Source organism: Dermochelys coriacea, chromosome 5 (assembly GCF_009764565.3).
Source record: "Dermochelys coriacea isolate rDerCor1 chromosome 5, rDerCor1.pri.v4, whole genome shotgun sequence".
NCBI classification, from domain to species: Eukaryota; Metazoa; Chordata; order Testudines; family Dermochelyidae; genus Dermochelys; species Dermochelys coriacea.
In genome coordinates, this window is record NC_050072.1 from 123,994,143 (window position 1) to 124,018,116 (window position 23,974).

Consider the following 23,974-nt stretch of genomic DNA (forward strand, 5'->3'; position numbering starts at 1 on the left):
TTAGGCTATAGATATTCAGGCCTGTCTGTAAAGGCCTATACTTTAAGAATTAGGCATATGTTTATCATTTAGCCAATTATAGAGGCTATAAAAGAAAGAATCAAAATCATTGTCTGCCTGTGTAAGGGCCTTCTTTCACTGTGACAATCTGAGGCCTTGTTCTTAAGCTAAAACCTTTGACTAAACAGTGGGAGCAACCATAAGCTGGAAAGTGTTCGGCCACACCCTCAAACATTTCAAACCAGTCATATTGAAATAAGGCAATCTGGGGCTGTTAGAAAGGTGATCTGATCTATCACCTCCAGAGAAAGGGAAGTACCTAGAAGATGTAAAAGGAAATTTAGTTTGATAGTTTTCTGTTTGGTAAGAACTCACTTAGCAATAGACATAGTTGGGAAACCCTTATGTCTTTATAGATGTAGTTGTGATATCCTCACTTCTGTATTTTTTGTCATTATAGTTTCCACTTTGCTATGGTTTATTTGCATGGTCTCTGTCTGGCTCTATGATTGTTTCTGTCTGCTGTATAACTAATTCATGTAAACTAATTAAGGTGGTGAGATATAATTGGTTAGCTAATCATGTTACAATATGTTAGGATTGGTTAGGTAAATTTCAGTAAAATGATTGGTTAAGATATAGCTGAGAATAATACTATATACATTTGGGGTGAACAGGAAGTAAGTTGGGATTCAAAAATAAGGAGAAAGGAACTTGGATTTAAGCTTGCTGGAAGTTCACCCCAATAAACACCAAATTGTTTGCACCTTTGGACTTTGGGTATTGTTGCTCTCTGTTCAGGTGAGAAGGACCAGGGAAGTGGGAGGGTGAAGGAATAAGCCCTCTAACAAAGCCCCTTCCTTTCCCGAAGGTGTTCTTCCCTCTGCCTCCCAAGGCTAGTAAAAATAAATAAATAAATAAATAAAAAATAACAAAAAAAGTGGTTTATATCCACAGCCAGCTATTTTTGACCAGTATGGTTTGGCTCACAGTATATAGTGCTTTATCATTAGACATAAAAAAGTTAAAAAAAATACTTGATGCTTTTGTTCTTCTACCGAAGGCAGACTAGTTTCTGCAGACTGACAAGATAGAGCTCAGACAGCAAGCAACTGCTATTCATAGCTTTCTGCCGGCCCACCTGTCTAAGCGGAGGGAAACTGAGCTGACTCTACCTGGGACTAAGTCCTGCTGCTGTGTAGGGTCTTCCTGTCACTGTGTATGGCTGCTGTGAACTGCTGCCATTGGCAAGGCACTGTTGGTGCACGCACATATCACTGGGCTAACTCCAACTCTATGCTCAGCATTCCAAGCAAAGCAACCCAGCAGACAAAGGGTTAAAGCATGGCAGGCATATCTGACAGCAGAGTAATGCATTCACTGCAAGAAGAATGAATGGCATGTTCAGCTGCACAACACATGCTCCCTGGACGCTCCCCACATGTTCAATAGTGCAGCAGGTTTGTATGTTCCCTACTGATACATTCAGTGTGTTGGCCCTGGAGACCAACAGCCCAATGGGGTATACTGCTTTTGGCAAGAGTTTACCAGTTAATTTTTCCCTTTACTAGTTAATTATCTGTAGAAATAAAATATAGTAAAGCAATAAATAAATAAATACTGTGACAAACCTCTAGCCTTGTCTCCGTAGGTCCCGTGCTTCCTGGCAGATTTCACTAGCCTCAGAGGCTCACTGTGACCCTTCACATACCCCTTCTCTCTCTAGAGACAAGGGTCACTGCCTACTGAACCATTTTCATCATAAACCACCAAAGGAGGCGAGGAAGCTTCTCTTGTTTGCACAGTCTCTGTTGTTTTCAAGACTCAGTGATTAATTCAGGGGAAGGGGGGAGCCTGGGCCAGCCCTCTACTCTAGGCTCCAGCCCAAGGACCATAATAATATCAGCAATGGTAGCTAACTTTTTGGAAACAGGACATGTATAATTCCTTGGGCAACTTCCCCACAGCAACCCCCACTTCCTCAATGTCTACTTTACCCTTACCTCAGGGCCTATTTCCTTGTGCCTGATATGGTGTGTACTACTCTGCCTCTCCAACAGCACAACTTCCTCCCACAACTCCTGACATGCACTCCCAGCTGAGTGGCTGGGAGGCTTTTAACTAGTTTCAGCCAGCCCCTGATTGGCTTCAGGTGTCCCAATCAACCTAGTCTTCTCCCTGCCTTCTGGAAAGTTCTTAATTGGCCCCAGGTGTCTTAATTGACCTGGAGTAGCTTCCATTTCACTTACCCTGGTGCCAGGGATTTGTGTAGCCTGGAGCGAATCCCTTTCACTGCTCTTCCATAGCCTTCTAGCTTGGAGGGAGATGGGAAGTTGCTACTCCTGCTGCTGGGCCCTGAGCTCTCCCTGCTGCTCCAGCTGCTCCCCTGGCTGGGTCAGACACCCCCATTTTCTGCTATTTGGCTTCTGGACCCCCCACTCTTGGGTGCTACTACTGCTGCAACTGCAGCCCTGGGGGGGGCTGCTAGCCCACTCCCCAGAAAGGAGGAGTGAGGGACCCCAGCCACTGCTGTTGTGGACACCACCACCACCACCACCTGAGAGGGGTCCATTCTGCCTGCCTGGACCACCACCTGGAGCTGCTGCTGCTGCTGCTGCAGAGGCCGCTACCTGGAGCTGCTGAAGCCCGAGGAGGAGAAGAAGAGGATCATCTGCCAGTGGGGCAGCACCTAGAGACTTTGCAGACCACCGTGGAGGGGGCCTAAGACTGAGTAATTTTCAAACTGTGCTCTTGTGGTGAGGGTCTTGACTGTGTTTGTAGGGACACGGGGGGTGTGGTGTGGAGCTGCCCCCCGATCCATCTGTGTGTCCCCCCCAACCCCCACCACTATTACCACCACCGCTGCCCCCTCCACCACCCCCACTGGCTGTATACCATCTGCCTCAGCTCCTGCCTCTGGACTCAGCTGCTTGCTTGGCTTGCCACGCCCTATTTCCACCATTTGGGCCAGAAGCAGCAGCAAGCTAAAAAAGACTTGTGCAAGTGCACATGGGCACATGTGCCCCCCCGGACTGCCTAACCCCCAGCTTTGCCCTTTACTACCTGCCCCATTTGCCACTTGCTTTGCCTCCTCTTTTGCCCCAGCCCCCCTTACTAGCTTCAGTTTGTTTGCCTGCCCTGCCCATTTCCTTCTGCAGCCTTTGTTTGTTTGCCCCGCCCCAGCCTCTGAAGCTAGCCCCTTGGTTTCCCTGTTCTACCCCCAGACCGCTTAGCCCCTCGCTCCGTGTGCCCATGCCCCCTCCCATGCGCTTGTGAACTCCCATTTCAGTTGCAACCCTCTTCACTGCACCTTCAATGTTGTTGAATCCTGCCCCCCATAGTGCACCAAGAGGAGCCGGAATTTCCACCTTGTGTCGGTGACTGACCCCTAACCCCTGATTGCCCCCCGTTCAGCCCATCCCTTTTGGCGCCCTCCTCCTCTGCCTGCAGCCTAGCGGAGAGGAGTGGTCGACCTGCTTCCCCTCTCCCCTCCTCCTTTTGGTGTCCCCCCTTTCCTTCTTGCTCATGATGGCGGGGGATGAGACGGGTGAGACCTCCCCAGTAGCCCGAGCTCCCCCTCCCCCGCCTGCCCCTCCGTCACCCCCTCAAGCTTTTACCTCCGCTGCCAAACCATCTGCCATCGCCCACGTTGGGGCACCAGCAGCGACGGGCACCGGGGTGACCTCCACTGCTGCCACGTCTATCACCCCCTCAGATTCGGGGGGAGTCCTCCCAGCCGGCGGGAAGGGCCAGGGGAAGAAGAAGGGGAAGGGCCCCGCTAAAAAGACCAGGCCCTCCATGGCAGGGGCTGCCCCCAATGCCCCGGCCCCATCTCCAGCTGGGGCGCCCCTCCCCGCTGTTCCCTCCACCAGCTCTGCAGGTGTCCCTCCCCCGGCCCCCAGAGCATACGCCCAGGTGGCGGCAGCCCCCCCGCCTGCCGCTACGTCATTTCTCCAGCCCACCACCTCCGCTACCATCTATAGCGGCCGGGGCCCCTTTCCCACCATGACCAGGAAGCACGGCGTCCGTTGCCTCCTGGTGCCCGCCTCACCCCACGTGGAGACCTATGTGCGGGCGTTGGCGAGGGTGGTGGGGCCCACGGCCATTGTGGCGGCCTCCAAAATGTATGGCAAGGTCGTCTTCTTCTTAGCATCGGAGGCCGCCACCCAGGAGGCAGTGGAGAAGGGCCTGGCGGTGGGGGGTGTGTTCGTCCCCTTAGAGCCGCTAGAGGACCTGGGCGTCCGCCTGGTCCTGACCTCCGTCCCTCCCTTTCTCCACAATGCCGCCCTGTTACCCGCCCTTTCTACCCTGGGAAAGCCCATCTCTGTCATCAGCCCTCTCCCGTTGGGCTGCAAAGACCCCGCCCTCCGTCACGTCGTCTCCTTCCACCGGCAAGTGCAGCTTCAACTGCCGCCAGCGGCACGCGACGGAGAGGCACTCGAGGGGTCCTTCCTAGTCCCTTACCAGGGGACCCCTTACAGGGTGCATTATTCCACGGGGGAGGCCCGGTGCTACCTCTGCCGGGCGATGGGGCACGTCCGGAGGGACTGCCCCCTGGCCCGGGAAGAAGGGGCATCCAGGACACCCGAGCCCCGGCAGGACACCGGCCCTGTCATCGCCGACGCCCCTGGCTGCCCGGCCCCCGAAACTGCCCCTCCTCCTTCCCAGTCCACCATTGCTCCCGCTCGGGCCCAAGGGGTACCTCCCCCACTATGCCCAAACGAGCGGGAGAACCCCTCCCCCGCTGTTTGCAATCTGGCGAGGCCTGTGGAGGAGGGTGCGGCAGGTACACCGCCCTGCATGGGAGAGGACCCGCCCCAAGGGGAATCTTCCCTCCCTTGTGCTGCCCCACCGTTACCCCCTCGAGTCCCTGAGCCATCGCCTCTGCCCCCTGACACAACCCCTGCTAGCCAGCCCCCGGATGATGCCATGGAGGGCTGGGCCCTAGTCCAGGGGAAGCGGGGCAAGCGGAAGGCTCGAGCTCCGCTCCTCCCATCTGACGCGGAGGCCCCCCGGAAGACCAGGAAGGGGGGCACCGATGCCGAGCCTTCCGCTCTACCCACGGGTGTGTTCCACCCACCAGAGCCGGTTGGGGAAGACGTGGCAGCACTGGAAGGCGGTATCTCCCCTCCACGGGAGTCCCTCCCCTCCAAGACCCCCGAGGCACCATTTGAAACCCCAGTGTGCCCCGAAGTAACCATCGCGTCAGGTGCCGGCGGGGAGAATGCCGGGGTAGCGGAAAACAATTTCCCCTCTATATATGAGGAGATCGAGGCCCTGGGTCTGACCCCGGTCACCCAAGGGGAGGACGATCCTATGCCAGCGGGCCTCGATCTGGGCGACTTCTTTCCAGCCCCCTTTTCCCCATACTCCCTCCCCGTAACCGTTGCTTCTGCTCCCACCTCCGAGGAGCCCCTGGACTCCTCCATCAACCCGGCTGCAGAAGGCACCCTGCTGAGAGCCACCGAGCCAGTTGAGGCGACGGCCAGTGCCACGCGGCTGGAACCTGAGCCACCAGGGGCATCCCTTGCTGGTGAGGAGCATTCGACCTCCTTTCCGGGAGAGGACCCTACAGAAGAAAGTCCACCTCCTGATGCCGTGGCTGCCAAATCCACCAGAGAGCTTGCGCCCGGCATCGGTGAGAGCCCTCTCCCGACCCAGAATCTCACCTCTACCCCTGCCCCTGCCCTTCTCCCGCCCACCTCCCGAGATATTATTGCCACCCCTGGGACAGTCTCCTTCCCCTTTCCAACAGATGACTCCCAGGGAATGGCCTTTGTGTTTGCCCGTCCCGACCCACCAGGGGCTGCTTTCCTCCCTCCGCCGCCCCCTATCGCCCCAATATTCAGGTCAACCCATCAAGAGCCCCGTCGGGGGTCCGCACCCTGTCTGCCCGTCCCGCTGGGCCAGGGGGCTGTACCAAGGGCCCCATCGGGAAGCAACCAGACCATAACCCCAGCCCCCCATGCGCTGCGAGAGGAGTTGCGGGAGTTCCTAGAAGACGTCCGTGGCTCCCGCAACAAAGTCCAGCTTGCCCTCCAGCGATGGGGGGACTTTAATCAAATCCTCCGGGCCGCAAGGGCCCTCATGGGGGAGGGGAAAAGGACCGGGAGACAGGGCGCCGCGGCCTACCAGCGGGTCCGCCACTTCCGTGACTCCTTACTCACCTACGGGGTGGGTCACGGACTGCTACGCGGCCCGCCGGGAGCCACGAGCATTCCTGCCGGCGAGGATCCCCCCCAGCCCTCCTCATGGCACCCTTTACCATCGCAACATTGAACACCCGTGGCTGTAAGATGGGTCTCCGCAGGTCCCAGGTGCTCTCCTTCCTTCGAGAGGGGAGGTACTCTGTGGTTTTCCTGCAGGAGACCCATACGGATCCGACCGCCGAAGACAGCTGGCGGCTGGATTGGGGAGACAGAGTCTACTTTAGCCACCTCACAGTTCATACGGGTGGAGTGGCGACCCTGTTCTCCCCCGACCTACGGCCCGAGGTGCTGGGGGTCGCCGAGGCTGTGCCGGGTCGCCTGCTGCACCTCCGGGTCCAAATGGAGGGGCTCGTAGTCAACCTCGTCAACATCTATGCCCCAGCAGCGAGCCCAGAGCGGCTGCAATTCTATCAGCAGGCATCCGCCTTCCTCGGCACCTTGGATCCTCAGGAGTGCCTGGTCCTGGGAGGGGACTTTAACATCACCCTTGAGGAACGGGACCGCTCGGGAACCGAGCAGAGCCCGGCCGCCGTGGCCGTACTCCAGGAGATAGTCGAACACCACTCCCTGGTGGACGTCTGGCGCGACCACCACCCGGATGACACTTCCACGTTCACCTTTGTCCGGGTGGAGGCCCATCGGTCGCGCCACTCCCGGTTGGACCGCATTTATTATCACGCTTTCATCTTACACGAGCCCACTCCTCCAGCATCCGGCCGGCCCCATTTTCGGACCATCACATAGCCACCGTGACAGCCTCCCTCTGCGCGGAGAGGCCGGGGCCGGCCTATTGGCATTTTAACAACAGCTTGCTGGAGGATGCGGGCTTCGTGGCGTCCTTCCGGGAGTTCTGGCTGGCCTGGCGAGGGCAGCGGCGTACCTTTCCCTCGGCACGGCGGTGGTGGGACATAAGGAAGGTGCGCGCCCGGCTCTTCTGCCGTGACTACACCCGGGGCACCAGCCGACGGAGGGATGCAGCGATAGAGCAGTTGGAACGGGAGGTCTTAGAGCTGGAGAGGCGTCTGGCCGCCAGCCCCGAGGATCCACCCCTCTGCGGAGCGTGCCGGGAGAAGCGGGAGGAGCTCCGGAGCCTCGAGGACCATCGGGCCCGGGGTGCCTTTGTTCGATCCCGCATCCGTCTCCTTCGGGAGATGGATTGCGGCTCCCGCTTCTTCTACGCCCTGGAAAAAAAGAGGGGGGCTAAGAAACATATCATCTGCCTACTGGCAGAGGATGGCACCCCCCTCACGGATCCGGTGGAGATGTGTGAGAGGGCGAGAGCCTTCTACGCAAGCCTATTCTCCCCGGAGCCGACCGATCCTAACGCTTGCAGAGTGCTGTGGGAGGAGCTCCCGACGGTCAGCGTGGGCGACCGAGAGCGGCTAGAGCTGCCTCTCACTCTGGCCGAGTTCTCGGAAGCCCTCCGTCGCATGCCCACCAATAAATCTCCGGGCATGGACGGGCTGACCGTGGAGTTCTACCGCGTGTTCTGGGACGTTCTGGGCCCAGACCTAGTCACCGTCTGGGCCGAGTCTTTGCAGAGCGGGGTCCTCCCTCTTTCGTGCAGGCGAGCCGTACTCGCCTTATTGCCAAAGAAGGGGGACCTCCGCGATTTACGAAATTGGCGTCTCGTCTCGCTCCTCAGCACGGACTACAAAATCGTGGCAAAAGCCATCTCCCTGAGGCTAGGGTCCGTGCTGGCGGACGTGGTCCACCCAGACCAGACCTACACCGTCCCGGGCCGCAGTATCTTCGACAACCTATATCTGGTCCGGGACCTATTGGAACTTGGGTGTAGGGATGGTCTGTCGTTCGCCCTCCTGTCTTTAGATCAGGAGAAGGCGTTCGACAGGATGGATCACGGGTATCTCCTGAGCACTCTGCAGGCGTTTGGCTTCGGACCCAGGTTTGTGAAGTTTCTCCGGCTGCTGTACGCTTCCGCAGAGTGTCTGGTAAGGCTCAACTGGACCCTGACCGAACCGGTCAACTTCGGGCGAGGAGTACGGCAGGGGTGCCCCCTCTCAGGCCAGCTCTACGCTCTGGCGATCGAGCCCTTCCTCTGTCTCCTCCGAAGGAGGTTGACAGGGTTGGTGCTGAGGGAGCCGGAGCTGCGGCTGGTCCTGTCGGCGTACGCTGATGACGTGCTCCTCATGGTCCAGGACCCGGGCGACTTGGTGCGAGTGGAGGCTTGCCAGGCCATCTATTCAGCAGCCTCCTCTGCGCGGGTCAACTGGGTCGAGAGCTCTGGCTTGGTGGTAGGGGACTGGCGGCAGGCGAGCCCCCGCCCACCCGCGCTTCAAGCCATCCGGTGGAGCACGGATCCGCTGCTCTATCTGGGCATTTACCTTTCTGCCACGCATCCCTCTCCGCCGGAGAACTGGCAGAATTTAGAGGGCGGGGTGATAGAGCGGCTCCGGAAATGGACAGGACTACTCCGGTGCCTCTCCCTTCGAGGGAGAGCGTTAGTGCTTAATCAACTAGTCCTGTCCATGCTCTGGTACCGGCTCAACACCCTGGTCCCGGCCCCGGCTTTCCTGACCAACCTGCGGACATCGATTCTGGAGTTCTTTTGGTCAGGACTGCACTGGGTCCCTGCAGGGGTTCTCCATCTACCGTGGAGGAGGGAGGGCAGGGCCTCAAATGTCTGCTTACTCAGGTCCATGTCTTCCGCCTCCAGACCCTGCAGAGGCTCCTTTATGGTGCAGGTAGTCCGGCGTGGAGCATACTGGCGCACGCCTTCCTGCGCCGCTTCCGAGGGCTCCGATACGACCGGCAGCTCCTTTATCTCCATCCGAGAGGTCTCGCGAGACCTCTCGGGCTGCCGGTCTTCTACCAGGACCTCCTCCGGACCTGGAAACTCTTTACAACGAGCAGGTCCGTGGCGGCCACCGAGGGGGCAGATCTCCTCGCGGAGCCCCTGCTACACTACCCCCAGCTCCGTTTGCAGGTGGCGGAGTCCCGCTCGGTGCGCCAGAGGTGGTCCTGGCAGAGGTCACAAGAGTCGGAGACCTCCTGGACTATGACCGGGGAGACTGGCTGGATCCCCTAACCTTCGCTCAGCGCATGGGGCTTCCAGACCTTGTACTCCCCGACGCATACTTCAGGAGGTGAAGGCCGTTTTGCCGCCCGCTGTTCGGGTTCATCTCGACCGGGTCCTGCACGAGGGCACGCCCCGGCCACCGTTACCCCAGGCCCGCCGGACCTTTTAATTGGACCCCTGCCCCGTTGACCCAACCGACCCCTTCACTAGAAGCCGCTGCACGAGATGCAGACAGTCTGCTTTCAAACCGCGCCAAGAAAACATCTCTACACGCTCGTGTTCCACACCCTTCACGCCCGCACCCTCGTGTCCCGCCCCGATACAAAATGGCGGGACCTCCTGCCACCTTTGGAGGGTGAGGAGCCCCGGTGGGCCAGCCTATATTCATCTTAGTCCCAAGGCCCGCCGGGGATGTCAGTTGGTGGCTCCTTCACGGAGCCGTGAGCACGGGCGTGTACTTGGCGCGGTTCACTTCAATCCCAGACACCTGCCCCTTTTGCGGCTGTGAGGGATACCCTGGCACATGTCTACCTGGAGTGTGCCAGGCTGCAGCCCCTATTCCGGCTCCTCACCAATATTTTATTACATTTTTGGTTGCACTTCTCCCCTCACCTTCTCATTTATGCACTCCCTATCCGTGGCCCACAAAGTCAGGGATCTCCTGGTCAACCTCCTCCTGGCCCTAGCTAAATGGCCATCTACAAAACCAGAGTGAGGAGGTTGGCCGATGGAGTCTCCTGTGACTGTGGGGCCTATTTCCGATCCTCGGTCCGTTCACGTATCCGGGCAGAGTTCCTCTGGGCGGCGTCCTCTGACTCCCTTGACGCCTTTGAGGAGCAGTGGGCGCTGTCCGGGGTTCTCTGCTCGGTTTCCCCGTCCGGTTCCCTTCGTTTGACCCTTTGACTGCACTCCTGTCCCTGTTATTTTATTAGTTGTCCCCTGGAATTTTTTGGGCATCTAGGTCCTGTGGATCCCCCTTTATGCTTGGGGGGATCCTTTAGCAGTGGACAGGCTTCGCCCGCACCACTTCCCAGATCCCAATAAGACTACTTTTGATATCCATCTGGCCTTGCCCCATCACATATTCCCCCTTCTGTTCAATACCACAGAGTTGAGCAACTTGGGACACCAGGCAGTGTGCTCATGACAGCCAACAGCATTGCTGTGGTGGCATCCAGCCCTGTGTCATATGTGGAACTGGAACTGTCGGAGAGATAAGAACCACTTGGTGGCCCTTGAATTCTTTTCCTTATTCCGCTGCATCCATTGGAGGGGTGCATGGTCCATCACAAGAGTAAATCGCCAGCCTACGTGGTAATAACGCAGTGTCTCCATAGCCCATTTGACAGCAAGGCATTCTCTCTCTCCTTGCACCATCACAATACCTACCGCTTGTATTTTGTGTTTGTAATAAGAAAGATATGTTCATGCTTTATTCGGATGGGACATAACAACTATAAATTCAGGCCAAATTTCATAATGCAATTTTCTGTTACTCAATCCAGACCCAGAGACTAAAAGTCTAGCATCCTTCTTGTCTACAAAGGAGCTCAGGGCTCAGCAAAACATTTCCTGACTGCTCTGTTTGTTCCTATACAACAGCAGTGAGATGAACTGCCAATGAACTTAAATAACAATGAAGAAGCACAACACACAGCTATGTGGAAACACAGCTGCAGTAACACTGCAAATACAAGGAAGGGCATTCTCTCTATATTGTACCTATCTACCTGCCTATCTATCAGTTGTTGAACATAGGGTATGTCTACACTGGCAAGTTTCTGTGCAACAAATTATACCACTTTTATTAAAGCGCTGGAATTAAACCGCTCTTGCGTGTCCACACTGTGTTCCTTGTGACAGTGGAACATATCCACATTAGCAGCTCTTGCAATGACAAAGAGAGCAGTGCATTGTGGTAGCTATCCCACTGTGCAACTGGCCGCAGGGTGCTTTGGGAAGGGTTTGCAATGCCTCATGGGGCCGGCACAGTGTCACATGATGCACGTTTCCCAATCCTATTGTTCCATAGGCATCCCACTACATTGCCAGCTGCTTTTCAACTGAAGTGGGGGGGGCAGGCAGAGTGTGTGACAGAGAGTGTGTGTGTGTGTGTGTGTGTGTGTATGGAAGGGAGGAGAGAGACAGGTGTTTTGGGGGACAGAGAGTGTGTCAGCATGTTGTCTCAGAAACGGAGCTTTGAAAGGGGAGGGTGCATGTCTCCAAGGCAGCCAAGTTCACAACAATGAGCAAAGCAGCCACTTGAGAGATTATGGGACACTTCCAGAGGCCAATTGATTGCTTTCTGCACTGTAATGTGTTTATACTGCCAATACAGCACAGGAGCCTCTGCGCTTCAAGGTTTACAACTCTCGTTGAGGTGGTTTTTTTGCCACGCTGCAACTGAGGAGTTTCTGCGCACTAAGTGGCTTGGCAGTGTGTACACCTCAGGAGTTACACCACAGAAAGCTGTTTTACAGCGCAGTAACTTGCCAGTGTAGACAAGGCCTCAGTCTATGCAGAAGCCTGAATTCCATTTTCAGTCATGTTCTGTGGGCTGGGACATACATTCAAGTCTAAAATACTTACCCTCAATCCACCTTCTGTCCCATCACTGCCACCCCTCTGTCCAATCTCGTATATCCAAATGTCTTTCACACATCTCTTGGATATCCTACCATCATCTCAAACTCACTCTCTCAAAAAATGAATTCATCTTTCAGATGGTACTATTATAGCTATTTTTAAAAGTTCTGTTTAATTGACTGTATAGACAGTTCTTGGAGGAATGATAGCTGTGGTGCAGTTATTTTTAGAGGATGTGCATATCCCTAATAAAAGTTTGTTTACTGCATTTGTGCTTCTGACTAAATTCTTTCTTCAGTGCAGCTGCTGCCTACAGGAAATATCCGTGCAAGCACGTAAAAATGTTACATTAAATTATTTTCTGAAGTCAGAAGCCATATAAGTGCAGGAACAGTCTAAGGTCTCTACACTATGATCTAGGGGTGTGATCTCCAGCTTCCATAGACATATTTGCGCTAGCTCTCATCTGAGCTAGCATTCTAAAAACAGTAGTGTACCCACAATAGCATTGGCAGCAGCAACATGTGCTAGGAGCCCACACTACATACCCATGGGATGCAGGCAGTTTTGTACTCAGGGCAGCTAGCACAATGCCACCACTGGTCGTGCTACTGTGGCTATGCTAGTATTTTTAGCATGTTAACTGAGATCAGAGTTAGTGCAAGTATGTCTGGGTAAGCTGGGAATCACACCCCTAGCTCCTAGGGTATACATAGCCTAAGAAACACACTTGCTGCCCAATATCAGATAGCGTAGAGCTATTAGTCTAGATCTCTAATGGTCTGACTGATTTGTCTCACTATGACTCTTGCAGTGAACGTTGCTGAGTAAGATGTGCAGAGCTGTACAAAGTAAAAACAAACAAAAATAAAGGTCTAAAGATCTGTGACTGTCTCTCTTACAATCACAGTTCACACAGTGCACACAAAATGCAACCAGCAACCAAGGGGAGGATCAAAGAAGGAAATACAAAACTGAGAAGGAGAAAACCATGAAGACCGAAAACTTCCATGACATGGAGCCTGATCCGGTGCCCATTGAAGTCAATGGCTAAGCTCCCACTGATTTCTGTGGGACAAGGTGAAGGTCTGGCTGCATTAGGTATCAGCTGCTTCCCTTGACAGGTCATCACACTTTGGCAGTGGCTTCACCGGGAATATCATTAGAAAATGTGTTAACGGACATCTTTTAACTAACATAAAGTGGGACACAATTGGTAAGCTGTTAAATTGTGTTACTCAACATGTTAATTAACATGATGTTCAACACAATACATTTTCCCAGTGTAGGTACTGGTTTTGGTATAGTCAGTAGACAGTCATATCCCCGATGACATCACACTTAGTGCCAGCCCCTACAAGACACCCTAGCTATCCTGCTCAGCCATCTGGGTCCCACTGCGACAGAAAGTCTCCTTACCTTTCCAGGTGGGCAGCTCTTCTTTTTTCAGGAGCTCAGACATCCACTTCAGCTGAAGTCTTTGTCAGGGGGCACATATTTGTAGTATTTCCTGTAGAGTCTGCAGGAAACTATTACTGTGCTTTGTTTGACAATAAACCTGGCCAGGTGCCGTCGTAACTTATTGGAGTCTGTGGTCATTGGGGTTTCTCTCAGGGTCTGCTGTGCCAGCTATCTGCGCAGAGCCGGGGCAGCACACAGAGGGAACACACACACGCTGCCGACTGTTATCAACATTGAACAGAGCAGAGCACCACACTGGTGACGTCCGACAGCAATATGAAATCTATTCAGTTCTATAATCTTAATTAACAACAGTAACTAACTTCTTCAGTTTTAAAGCTACTTTGCAACAATCTTGATTGTAACTTGTTCCAAAAAAAGACACAGAGTAGCTCTATGACAGGGATGGGCAAACTATGGCTCGTGGGCCAGATCTGGCCCATCAGGCCTTTGGATATGGCCTGTGGGATTGCCATCCCCCTGGTGCTGCGGGCCCCGCATTGCTCCCAGAAGCGGCCGGCACCACATCCCTGCGGTCCCTGGGGGGGTGGCGGGGCAGAGTGCTCCATGTGCTGCCCTCGCCTGTAGGCGCCGTCCCCCGCAGCTCCCATTGGCTGGGAACGGGGAACCATGGCAAATGGGAGCTTTGGGGGAGGTACCTGCAGGTAAAGGCAGCACATGGAGCCCTCTGCCCCCCCCCCCCGCCCCCCAGGGAGCCTGTCTTGGCCCCAGTGTGCTCCACTGCTACCCTGGAGCCGTGGCAGGTAAGTGGTACCAGGCCGGACCCCGAGCCCCTCCTGCACCCTGCACCCCAACCCCCTGCCCTGAGCCCCCTCCTGCATCCCCTCACCCCCTGCCCCAACCCCCTACCCTGAGCCCCCTGCCACAGCCATGCCCCTCCTGCATCCCAACCCCCTGCCCTGAGCCTCTCCTGCACTCCTCCCTGAGCCCCCCCCGCACTCTGCACCCCCTCCTGCACCCCAACCCCTTGCTCGGAGCCCCTTCCTGCACACCGCACCCCCCTCCCACACCCCGCATCCCAACCCCCTGCCACAGCCCTACATTCATGGCCCTGCATGCAATTTCCCACCCAAATGTGGCCCTCGGGCCAAAAAGTTTGCCCACTCCTGCTCTATGACAATCTAGAGTAGTGGTTCTCAACCTTTCTTCATTTGTGGACCCCTAAAAATTTTTGAATGGAGGTGTGGACTTCTTTGGAAATCTATTGTCGGCATATATAGTTGAATTCTGTTCAGTCAATTTTCAGTCTAAGTCCTTTGAGAACCGCTTAGGTGTAGTCTGCAGACCCCTAAGGATCTGCAGACCACAGGCTGAGAACCACTGCTTTAGAGCACATACCCAAGTACGGACACTTCCTTATTAGTTAGGTACTTCGTTTCAGGAAGTGATCAGATGACTGACATGGGTTATCACCCAAGAGAAAGTCTGTGCATTACTAATCACCAGATCTTTGCTCAGCCATCGGCTTTCAAATCCCTTATTGTTCACAGCAGGATCTGACACTGCAGACACAGGTGGAGCGAAGACCCTATAGTCTTTTCCCAGTGTGCTAGCAGGCAACTCGAATTGCTGGAAAATAGAAGGAGACAGGTAAAGGTGCCTATCTGAGATAGCGGTGGGTGGTGACCACAGTACTATAAACTGGCATAGTCAGTAGGACCCTGCGGACCCCATCCCTTCAAGGAGGGAAACAGAAGATGTGGTATACCTAGAGAGTGGAGGAAGCCGTTTGTGTGCTGGCCCTTTTTATGGAGGTCAAAGTGCTCAAGTTACCTAACTTCCTAGAAGAGGGGTCTTTCTCATATGGATTTCACACCCCAGTCTCTTCTTTGGGAGAATCAACACATTCGCTACAAAAGCCTCTAAGATTTCCTGAATTTTGGAGCTCTACAATTTGTTTCTAACAAGCATTTGAGATTATCCCTCTCAATTCACAAATCTCTTCACCTGTCCTATGCCATGGCTCATATGCTTCATTGAAGATACGGACTGAGTCATTTCTGTGTGCCTCCACCCTTTCTGGCTCTGAGAATCACAGCTGGCAACCAAATGACTCAGCAAAAAGGAACTAAGTGAAATTTGCGATGATATCCCTATCTGACTTAGGGAACTTGATGTCCAGTCTCTAACAACATGAGCAAGTTTCCTGAAACTAATCAGGATCCCAATTTTTCCATCCTAAGGGGTCAAACCCCAGTATCCCTATCTGTGCAAGTGGTCCAACATAAATGGAGCAGCCTTGGCTTGGGAAGGCAATATATGGCTGGCTGATTATGACTGAGTTATATCTGCAGTGTAGTGTCCAATATATGTATTGGATTATGCATAGGCACTGACTCCATGGGTGCTCTGGGACTGGAGAACACAAGGGGGAAAATTTTTGGATGCTCTGCACCCACCAGCAGCTCCTCTCCCCGCCCCCGCTCCAGCTCACCTCCACCTCCTCCCCTGAGTGCGCCGTGGCTGCGCTTCTCCCCCTCGCTCCCAGCGCTTCCCACCGCAAAACAGCTGTTGGCGCCTGTGGGATTATGAGTATCACAAAGTGTGATAGCGATTAAATGAGACTTAGTCCATGCAGTTCTCTTCCTCCAGGTATGGACTTTGGTGCTCTTTCCCATTGGTCTTTCTTGAGGGCTTCCTCTGGGGAGATAGGAAAGTAGTCTGCTTCTTCTCAAAACCAGTATTGGTTTCTCAGGATTCACAGACAGACTGCAACAGTATAAACACTTTACAAACTAAGGAAACACCTTTAAACTAGGGAACCACTGGTTTTCAAATCCAATTAGTTTTCAGTCAATTAAACAGAAGAAATTATTCCGTTGGCCACTTTAACATGAAGCTTTGAGCGTCAAGCAAATTTTGCCTCTGTGTCTGCCTTGTTAGCAGGAAAAAGAGGCTGAAGAAAATAATATCCCCCCTTTTTTCATTGACAGCAGAGCTGTTCCCTTTTTTTTTTGTTTGCCACAGGGCTGCTTGGCACTCTGAGTGAAAACAGATTTCACTGACAGAATCAATTTGGAACCAATTTCCAATAAGTTCTAAGGGCGTATTAACACAGAAACTGTTCCCCTCTCCAAGGCTATTTAAGCCCAATGTTAGGCACCATTTCTGGAGGGTCAAAGATTTGGAATCCCTTTTTGACTTAAGCAGTTAGTCAAAGTCCAGATCACTGATTTTTTTGACTGCAATCCTGTGTCTGTATGTTGGTTTTTGTTTTTTTTACAAAGAATGTACAAAGTCCTGTTTCCCTGAACACAAAAGGAATCAAATAGCAGGTGACAATACTTTGCTCGCAGCTCCAAACCTCTTTCAGTCAGCACTTCACCCTTTCTCTCTCTAGCTTTTTCTCAAGGCCACAGTACCAGTGCTTCTGCCACTGTCTGTTGCTTCCTAGCTGCCTTGTTTTTCAGCTGCTCTGGTCTTTCTCCTGTTTCTTTCCCAGATTCACAAACCAAGAGCCAGAAAAACCCTTCCACGCATATGTGCCTTTCACCTGCCTTTGTTTTGAACAGTGACATGTGCCTGTGTCTTGAGTGGGGGCTGCTTTGGTTTCAGCTAACTGGTCAGATAAAGGAGCTGCATGGCTCCTTTCTATTTATCTTGAATGAAAGGCAGCTCCACTTCAATATAGTTTAACCCAAGTCACACAAGAATGATTTTAGAAACAGAGCCAAGTGGCTCTCAAATAGCTCACCTAAATTACCTTCACTCTTGGGTAATTGGCCCATGTCACAAGATGAAAGAATAAACCAGTTTTACATACCTTTTATAGTTTTTGTTTAAAAAAATAAGCAATCAAATATAAAATTAAACATATCACTGCGACTAAACAATTTGAACTTCACCGGGCTAATTAGGAATGGAACAATACTACTGTCAAATCAAGGTCACAGTTGAAACTGAATCAGTAGATCAAAGGCTTCAGATGCCCAAATCACCTAGTTAATACAGCAGGTAATCATATCCATTGGTGAAGTGGGGCCGGATTGCAGTGAAACAACATACCGGCATTTTTGCTGCATGGAGGATGCCATTTTGAGAACAAAATGGCATCCTCAACATAGCGTGACTTCACGCACTGCTTGCATGAGAGATCACGTTGTATGGAGGATGTCATATTAGAGCAAAATGGTGTCTTCTGTCAAGTGTGACCTTGCACCACCATGCATGTGAGGTCATACTGGTGGGAGCGTTCCACTAGATGCCCAGTCAGGATTACACCACTGATCATATCATGAGGTTGATACCAGAAAGAATTGCTCTGTATTAATCCTGCTTTAGGAGACGAAATTCCTCCACCTAAAACCTAAAGTAATGTTCCAGTAAGAGCTGGGGTCTTGACTTAGTTTTATCTGCATGACATGTCTAGGAAAGAGAGGAGCACTTTGTTTCAGATGTGTTGCTGGACCAAGAGAGAATACTTCTCTTCTGCATGGTCTTGACCTTTCTAGAGATCACTTCCCACTTGCTGTGCCTTAGGGACAACTTCTATTTTGGTGCCAATTAGAGCGCTATACATTCTGGATACAAACAATGTGGCCCAATCCTTTTGCGGTCTTTAGAGTAATATGGAAAGTTCTGCTCATGAGTGACCATTGCCTTGCAAAATCTGCTGCTATAACAGCTTGGAAGATGCACTTCAAAAATACAAGAACTAGGATATGTGTCGGGACCATGCTGGAAAAACTAGTACCAGCTTTCCATCTGGGGTATTGAACATGGCGGGGGGAGGATACTAAGCAGAAATGACACATACACTCCCTCATATTCTCTCATTAACCTCATAACAGTTACTTCCTTACAGATGGTTAAGGAAATAGCTATGGGGTCTATTCAACTAGGTACAATTCATGATTTACCACAATGATTTTTAACCTAGAGTCAGGAAGTTGCTTTTACATTTCTGTCAGAATAAATTCCATTTAATATGGACAATTAAAGTTTTCTCAGGCCCAGCTTAATTATGGGCCTATCAATAGATTGCTGTCAACATGCGGGGGTTGGGGTGGGTTATCTAGTGGAGCCAGTCGGGAGTCAGTCCTGTGTTCACTATTATAAATATTTTCACTGATATCTTGGATAATGATGGAGAGTACGCTTATAAAATGTACAGGTGGCACCAAGATGGGAGGGGTTCCTAGCACTTTGGAGGGCAGGAATAGAATGCAAAAGGATCTAGACACATTAGAGAACTGGCCTGAAATCAACAAGATAAAATTAAATAAAGACAAGTGCAAAGTACTATGCTTAGGAAGGAAAAATTAAATGCACAGCTACAAAATGGGGAATAACCGGTGAGGTGGTAGTACTGCTGATAGGGATCTGGGGCTTATTGTGGATCTCAAATTGAATGAGAATCAACAATGTGAAGCAGTTGTGAAAAAGGCTGAGATCATTATGGGGCCTATGAACAGGAATGTCGCACAAAAGACACACGAGATAATTGTACTGTTCTATTCTGTACTGGTGAGGCCTCAGCTGAGGTACCACCAATTCTGGGCACCACAGGAAAGATGTGGATAAATTAGAGAGAATCCAGAGGAGAGCAACAAAAATAATAAAAGGTTTAGAAAACAAGACGTATGGGGAAAGGTTAAAAAATCTGGGCATGTTTAGCCTTGAGAAAAGAAGACTGAGTGGGGGACCTGCGACTTTAAATCATCTAAGGGTTGTAATAAATAGGACGGGGATCAATTGTTTTCCATGTCCTCTAAAGGCAGGACAAGAAGTAATGGGCTTAATCTGCAGCCAGGGAAATTTAGGTGAGATATTGAGGAAAAACTTTCTAACTATAAGGATAGTTAAGTTCTGGAACAGGCTTCTAAGGGAGGTTGTGGAATTCCCATCACTGTTGAGGTTTTTAAGAACAGGCTGGACAAACACTGTCAGGGATGGTGTGGGTAGACATGGTCCTGCCTTAGTGCAGTGGGCTGAACTAGATGACCCCTTGAAATTCCAGCCCAACATTTCTATGATTTTATGTCCCCTCACACTATTCACCAAATATCTCTATTCCTCTTCAACATTTTCCACATCTAAATCTTCCTTCCACGTAGCTTTGCGTTACCACTTATTATTATTTTATCAGGCAATAGAGGGTATACATTGGTGACTCATTTTAGCTGTTTGTAACATAGAGTCCCAAAAGATGAAACTCCAGCTGTGTAAGGGTACCATATCTGTTCCAACTTTACGAACGTGTCCAAGCTGGAGATATCAGTGGAAATGGGATGCTGAAGAAGTTAATGTTTCTGATCCCCTTATAAATATGTATTTTGTCATCACTTAGGTCTGGCAAAGATACAATTCTCCCTTCTTCCCATTGCTGTAAACCATTGCTTCTAAGGGCTAGATCCACAAAGGAGACTTAGACTCAGCATTGCAACCCCTAACATTTAGGTGCCCTGCCACTTCATAGAATCCACAGTCCTTATGAACCCTTTCCTAGAATTAGGAGCCTAAGCCACCGCTCACAAAAAAAGGAGGTGGGGCCCCCCCTTATAGCTTTTAGCTCAGTGGCTAGAGCACACACTCTTGATGTAAGAGACACAGTTTCAATTCCCTCTTCCAACTGATGTGAAATAGGGATTGGAACCTATATCTCTCACAGAAGTACCCTAACTGTGGGGTTATTGGATATTCTGGGGTCAAGGGCACTCTTAATCTCTCCAGTTGAAGCTGTTTCATTTTGTAGCACTAATTCAATGTTCATTGGGCCAGAGACAGAGTGAGAGTGACTCTCTAGCCCAGTGGTTAGGGCACTCACCTGGGATGTGGGAGTTTGTGTTCCTGTTCCAATGACTATTTAAACAAAATGGAATGGTTTCAACGGCAGAGACTTTGAGACACCCTTCCCCAGTCCCATTGCCAGGGCACTCTCCTGAAAGGTGAGAGCTGTGGATGCAAATCCCCGCTTCACAGCAGGCAGAGAGAGAATTGAATCCAAGTCTCCTACTTCCTGGGTGAGCGCTCTAACTGCTGAACTAAAAGTTATGAGGGGATGCATCTCCTCCTCCAGGATTGGGTCCATAGGTAAGATAGGCAGGGCACTACCTAATTTGAGGATCCTGCTGGGGCTTTGATGTGAGCTGGGTATCAAGGTGTTTGAACTGAGGTGGCTGTGTGTATGCCCAATAGCAGATTTTTAGGTGATTAAGGGACTTAATTGGTAGAACTGTAAGCATCTAGAGACTTTAGACATGTACAGGGCTAGGTGGCAACTAAATAGGGGTTTTGAGGATCTAAATTTTGGACTTAGGCATCTAGTGTGCCAGTTCGGCACCTAAATCCATTTTTGTATTTAGCTCTAAGAGCCTAAGGCACACAGTAAACCAAAGTCCATGAAGCCCGAAGTGATTTAAGATGTTTGAGAACTTCCTTCCATGCTATATGGATTGCACAATCCTTGATGAAACTCTCCAGTTCATTCTTACTAATCACAGAGAAAGTGCTACTGATTTCACAGGGTTTCAGCAATTCCTTAATATAGATGAAGCTTAAAATGGACGCTAGGACATGCCAGACTGTCATTGCCCAATGAGGAAATTTCATTAGGGTGGAACAAAACTTTAGTGTTAGGACATCTTATTTAAATTAGACAGAGGCCCGAGGTGTCGATTTCAGATACATATTTATATCCTAGTTCAGGGTGGTTGGGTTTGATGTGCTATTTGGCACCTTCCTTCCTTCAGAGGGAACAGGGAAGTGTTAATAAATACTAGCTAGAAATGTCTGCATGGACAGTGCTGTGAAAATGTCTGATTTTGCCAGTTAGGGAATGTTGTACAACTGTACCACACAGCTTAGAGGCTACCTATTCTATTCTATATAGATCCTTACACTGGCCTCATCAATGTGGTATCTGAGTACCTTCCAAAAGTGCATTAAGACTTAAGTGATGTAACTAACATCTGTTACATGTGATTCATTCTTTCATTCTCTCCCTGGAGGAGAATTGTGGTGCAATGTAGAGTTTTGTTTTTGGACTTTTTTATGGGTGTGTGTTTGCGTGTGTGTGCATTTATTTATTTTAATCTGCATGCTGCTCTATGTTTATATACAGAAGGCAGGTTTAAGAAGAACACCTTGCACCTGGAGTGGAAGGTGGTGAAGTTTGTGACGGTCCTTTGTTCCTATGGATATTCTTGCCACCGCCTCAAACCCACCCCCAAGAAAGTTCTGTCTCCTGCACAGATGAGCTATCTGCTTACGTGATTACTTCAGTGGGAGCCGAGGATTCTCAGTACCTCATGGGATGGCAGAATGTAACTACCAGCATGAGATTTGGGAGGTAGACGATAATTAAATGAATTGGAATTTTTCTAGAACATAAGTGTTAACATCCTTATTCTAACATAAAGTGCAACATGGTTTTTAATGAGATCTGCCTACTATATAACAATTAAAAAAGCATCTCTGTCCTCTGAATGCAATCTAGACTATTATAATCACATTATATTGAACAATGATACACTCTCTTGTAGTGCAAGGTTTGTCTCTCTTTAAGAAAGGCATATAACTCAGACAGAAAAGGTCCAGAGAATGTCAATGAAGATGGGATCAATGGGACTTTGACATGAGGCACTGCAAAAACTAGGATTAGTTATCTTTGAAAGAAGAAGTAGAGGACATCACTGAAATACAGTATTTACAATTATGAAAGATACAGTAAAAACTGATCAGCCCCCTCATTCTTATATGATCCTGTAATAAGAAAAAAAGAAGTTTGGTTCTTAATGAAGTTAGTGGCAAAACAGTTTAAAAAAAAAGAATATTTCTTTATATATCAATGATCAGCTAATGGAATTTGCCATTGCAAGAAATCACAGAGTGAAAAGCTATAGCTGGATTTTAACAAGGGCTGGATAATGTTATGGCCATTAATAACATGCATAATAAAAGGATAAATCAAAACTCAAGCGCCAGTGGCTAGGTGTGCTGTGCGGATTGAGATTTGTCTTCCTCTGAAATAATAGGCATAGGCCTGAAAGAGAGAGGAACTAGATTTAAAAATCAGATAGAAAATTGAGCTATGTCAAATCCTATAGTCTAGTTACCTGCAGTAATATTAGCATTTTCACGTTCAATTCCCTTCGTAGACATTAATTAATCCTCACAACATTCCTGTCATGTTCATTAATGCATCACTGTGGATGTGAGAAACTAAGGCACAGAGAGGTGAACTAACTTGCCCCAGTCACAGAATAATTGTAGGCTGATTTTATGTTTCCTACTGCTGTCCTCTGGTCCCTGCTCACTTGCTTCACAAATTGTCAACGTTCAGGTTTGACAGGTTTCAGAGTGGGAGCCCTGTTAGTCTGCATCAGCAAAACCAATGAGGAGTCCTTGTGGCACCTTAGAGACTAATAATTTATTTAGGCCCCCCAAATAAATTCATCCGATGAAGTGAGCTGTAGCTCACGAAAGCTTATGCTCTAATAAATTTGTTCGTCTCTAAGGTGCCACAAGTCCTCCTTTTCTTTTTGCGAATACAGACTAACACGGCTGCTACTCTGAAACCAAATAAATTTGTTAGTCTCTAAGGTGCCACAGGGACTCCCCGTTGTTTATGCAGGCTTGAGTTTTCATCTGAAAGGTAGCATCTCTAGGTATGCAGTGCCTGCTAGCACCATGCTGGCCCAGTGCTTCACTAGCGACTCAGAGGGCACTCTGCTACCTGCTGAATTATATTGCACAATGCAATTTAATCTCTCTCTCTTCCCCCCCCCCCCCCCCCAAAAATGGCAGAAGAAATGGGCTGCCATCAAATTAACCAGGTAGTTACAACTCTTCTATCCCCCCTCCCCCCAGTGTGTCTCTCCCTTCCCCTTGGTTTGGCTGTTTTGCTACCACAGCTGTAGGGACTAGCACTGCGGAGGGCTATGGAACAGGAGGAGCATAAACCAAGATCCTCCAAGACACTTAGGCTCCTCGCTTCCACTGATTTCCAGGGACATGAGAAGTCTAAATGCATTAGAGGATCTGGGCCACGGGGTAAAACCTCGCCCCATTCTTCTCTCCTGCGCTGGAGCCTCTCCTTTACCCCGCTCACTGCTTTTACTTTCTCCCCTCAGCTCAGCCACTTCCCCCAGGCCAGAGGCAAGGCTGGAGCAACCATCTACGGGAAGGGCACTCTGACTTCACACTCCTAGACACCAGCGAGAGCTGGCAGCCATGGCAACTATGGGCAGAATGGCTGCAAAGCCTATAGCAGGAGGGCAAAGAGCGATGGCCGCCATGTTTACTAAGGGCAGCCTGGCGTCCTAGCCCGTGGACGGGAACGGGAGGTGGCCGCCATGTTTACTAGGGGCAGCGTGGCGTCCTAGCCCGTGGACGGAACGGGAGGTGGCCGCCATGTTTACTAGGGGCAGCCTGGCGTCCTAGGCCGTGGACGGGAACGGGAGGTGGCCGCCATGTTTACTAGGGGCAGCGTGGCGTCCTAGCCCGTGGACGGGAACGGGAGGTGGCCGCCATGTTTACTAGGGGCAGCCTGGCGTCCTAGGCCGTGGACGGGAACGGGAGGTGGCCGCCATGTTTACTAGGGGCAGCCTGGCGTCCTAGCCCGTGGACGGGAACGGGAGGTGGCCGCCATGTTTACTAGGGGCAGCCTGGCGTCCTAGGCCGTGGACGGGAACGGGAGGTGGCCGCCATGTTTACT

At 50.9% G+C, this 23,974-nt stretch overlaps 1 long non-coding RNA gene across 1 annotated transcript in view; it reads left to right on the forward strand.

Annotated features, from left to right (window-relative positions):
* Window positions 1-23,974, forward strand: part of LOC119855970 — a 72,197-nt gene that overhangs the window by 42,695 nt on the left and 5,528 nt on the right. The window contains exon 4 of the long non-coding RNA XR_006281724.1: window positions 21,380-21,607. This is a non-coding gene — a long non-coding RNA (uncharacterized LOC119855970). The remainder of the gene's footprint in view (window positions 1-21,379; window positions 21,608-23,974) is intronic.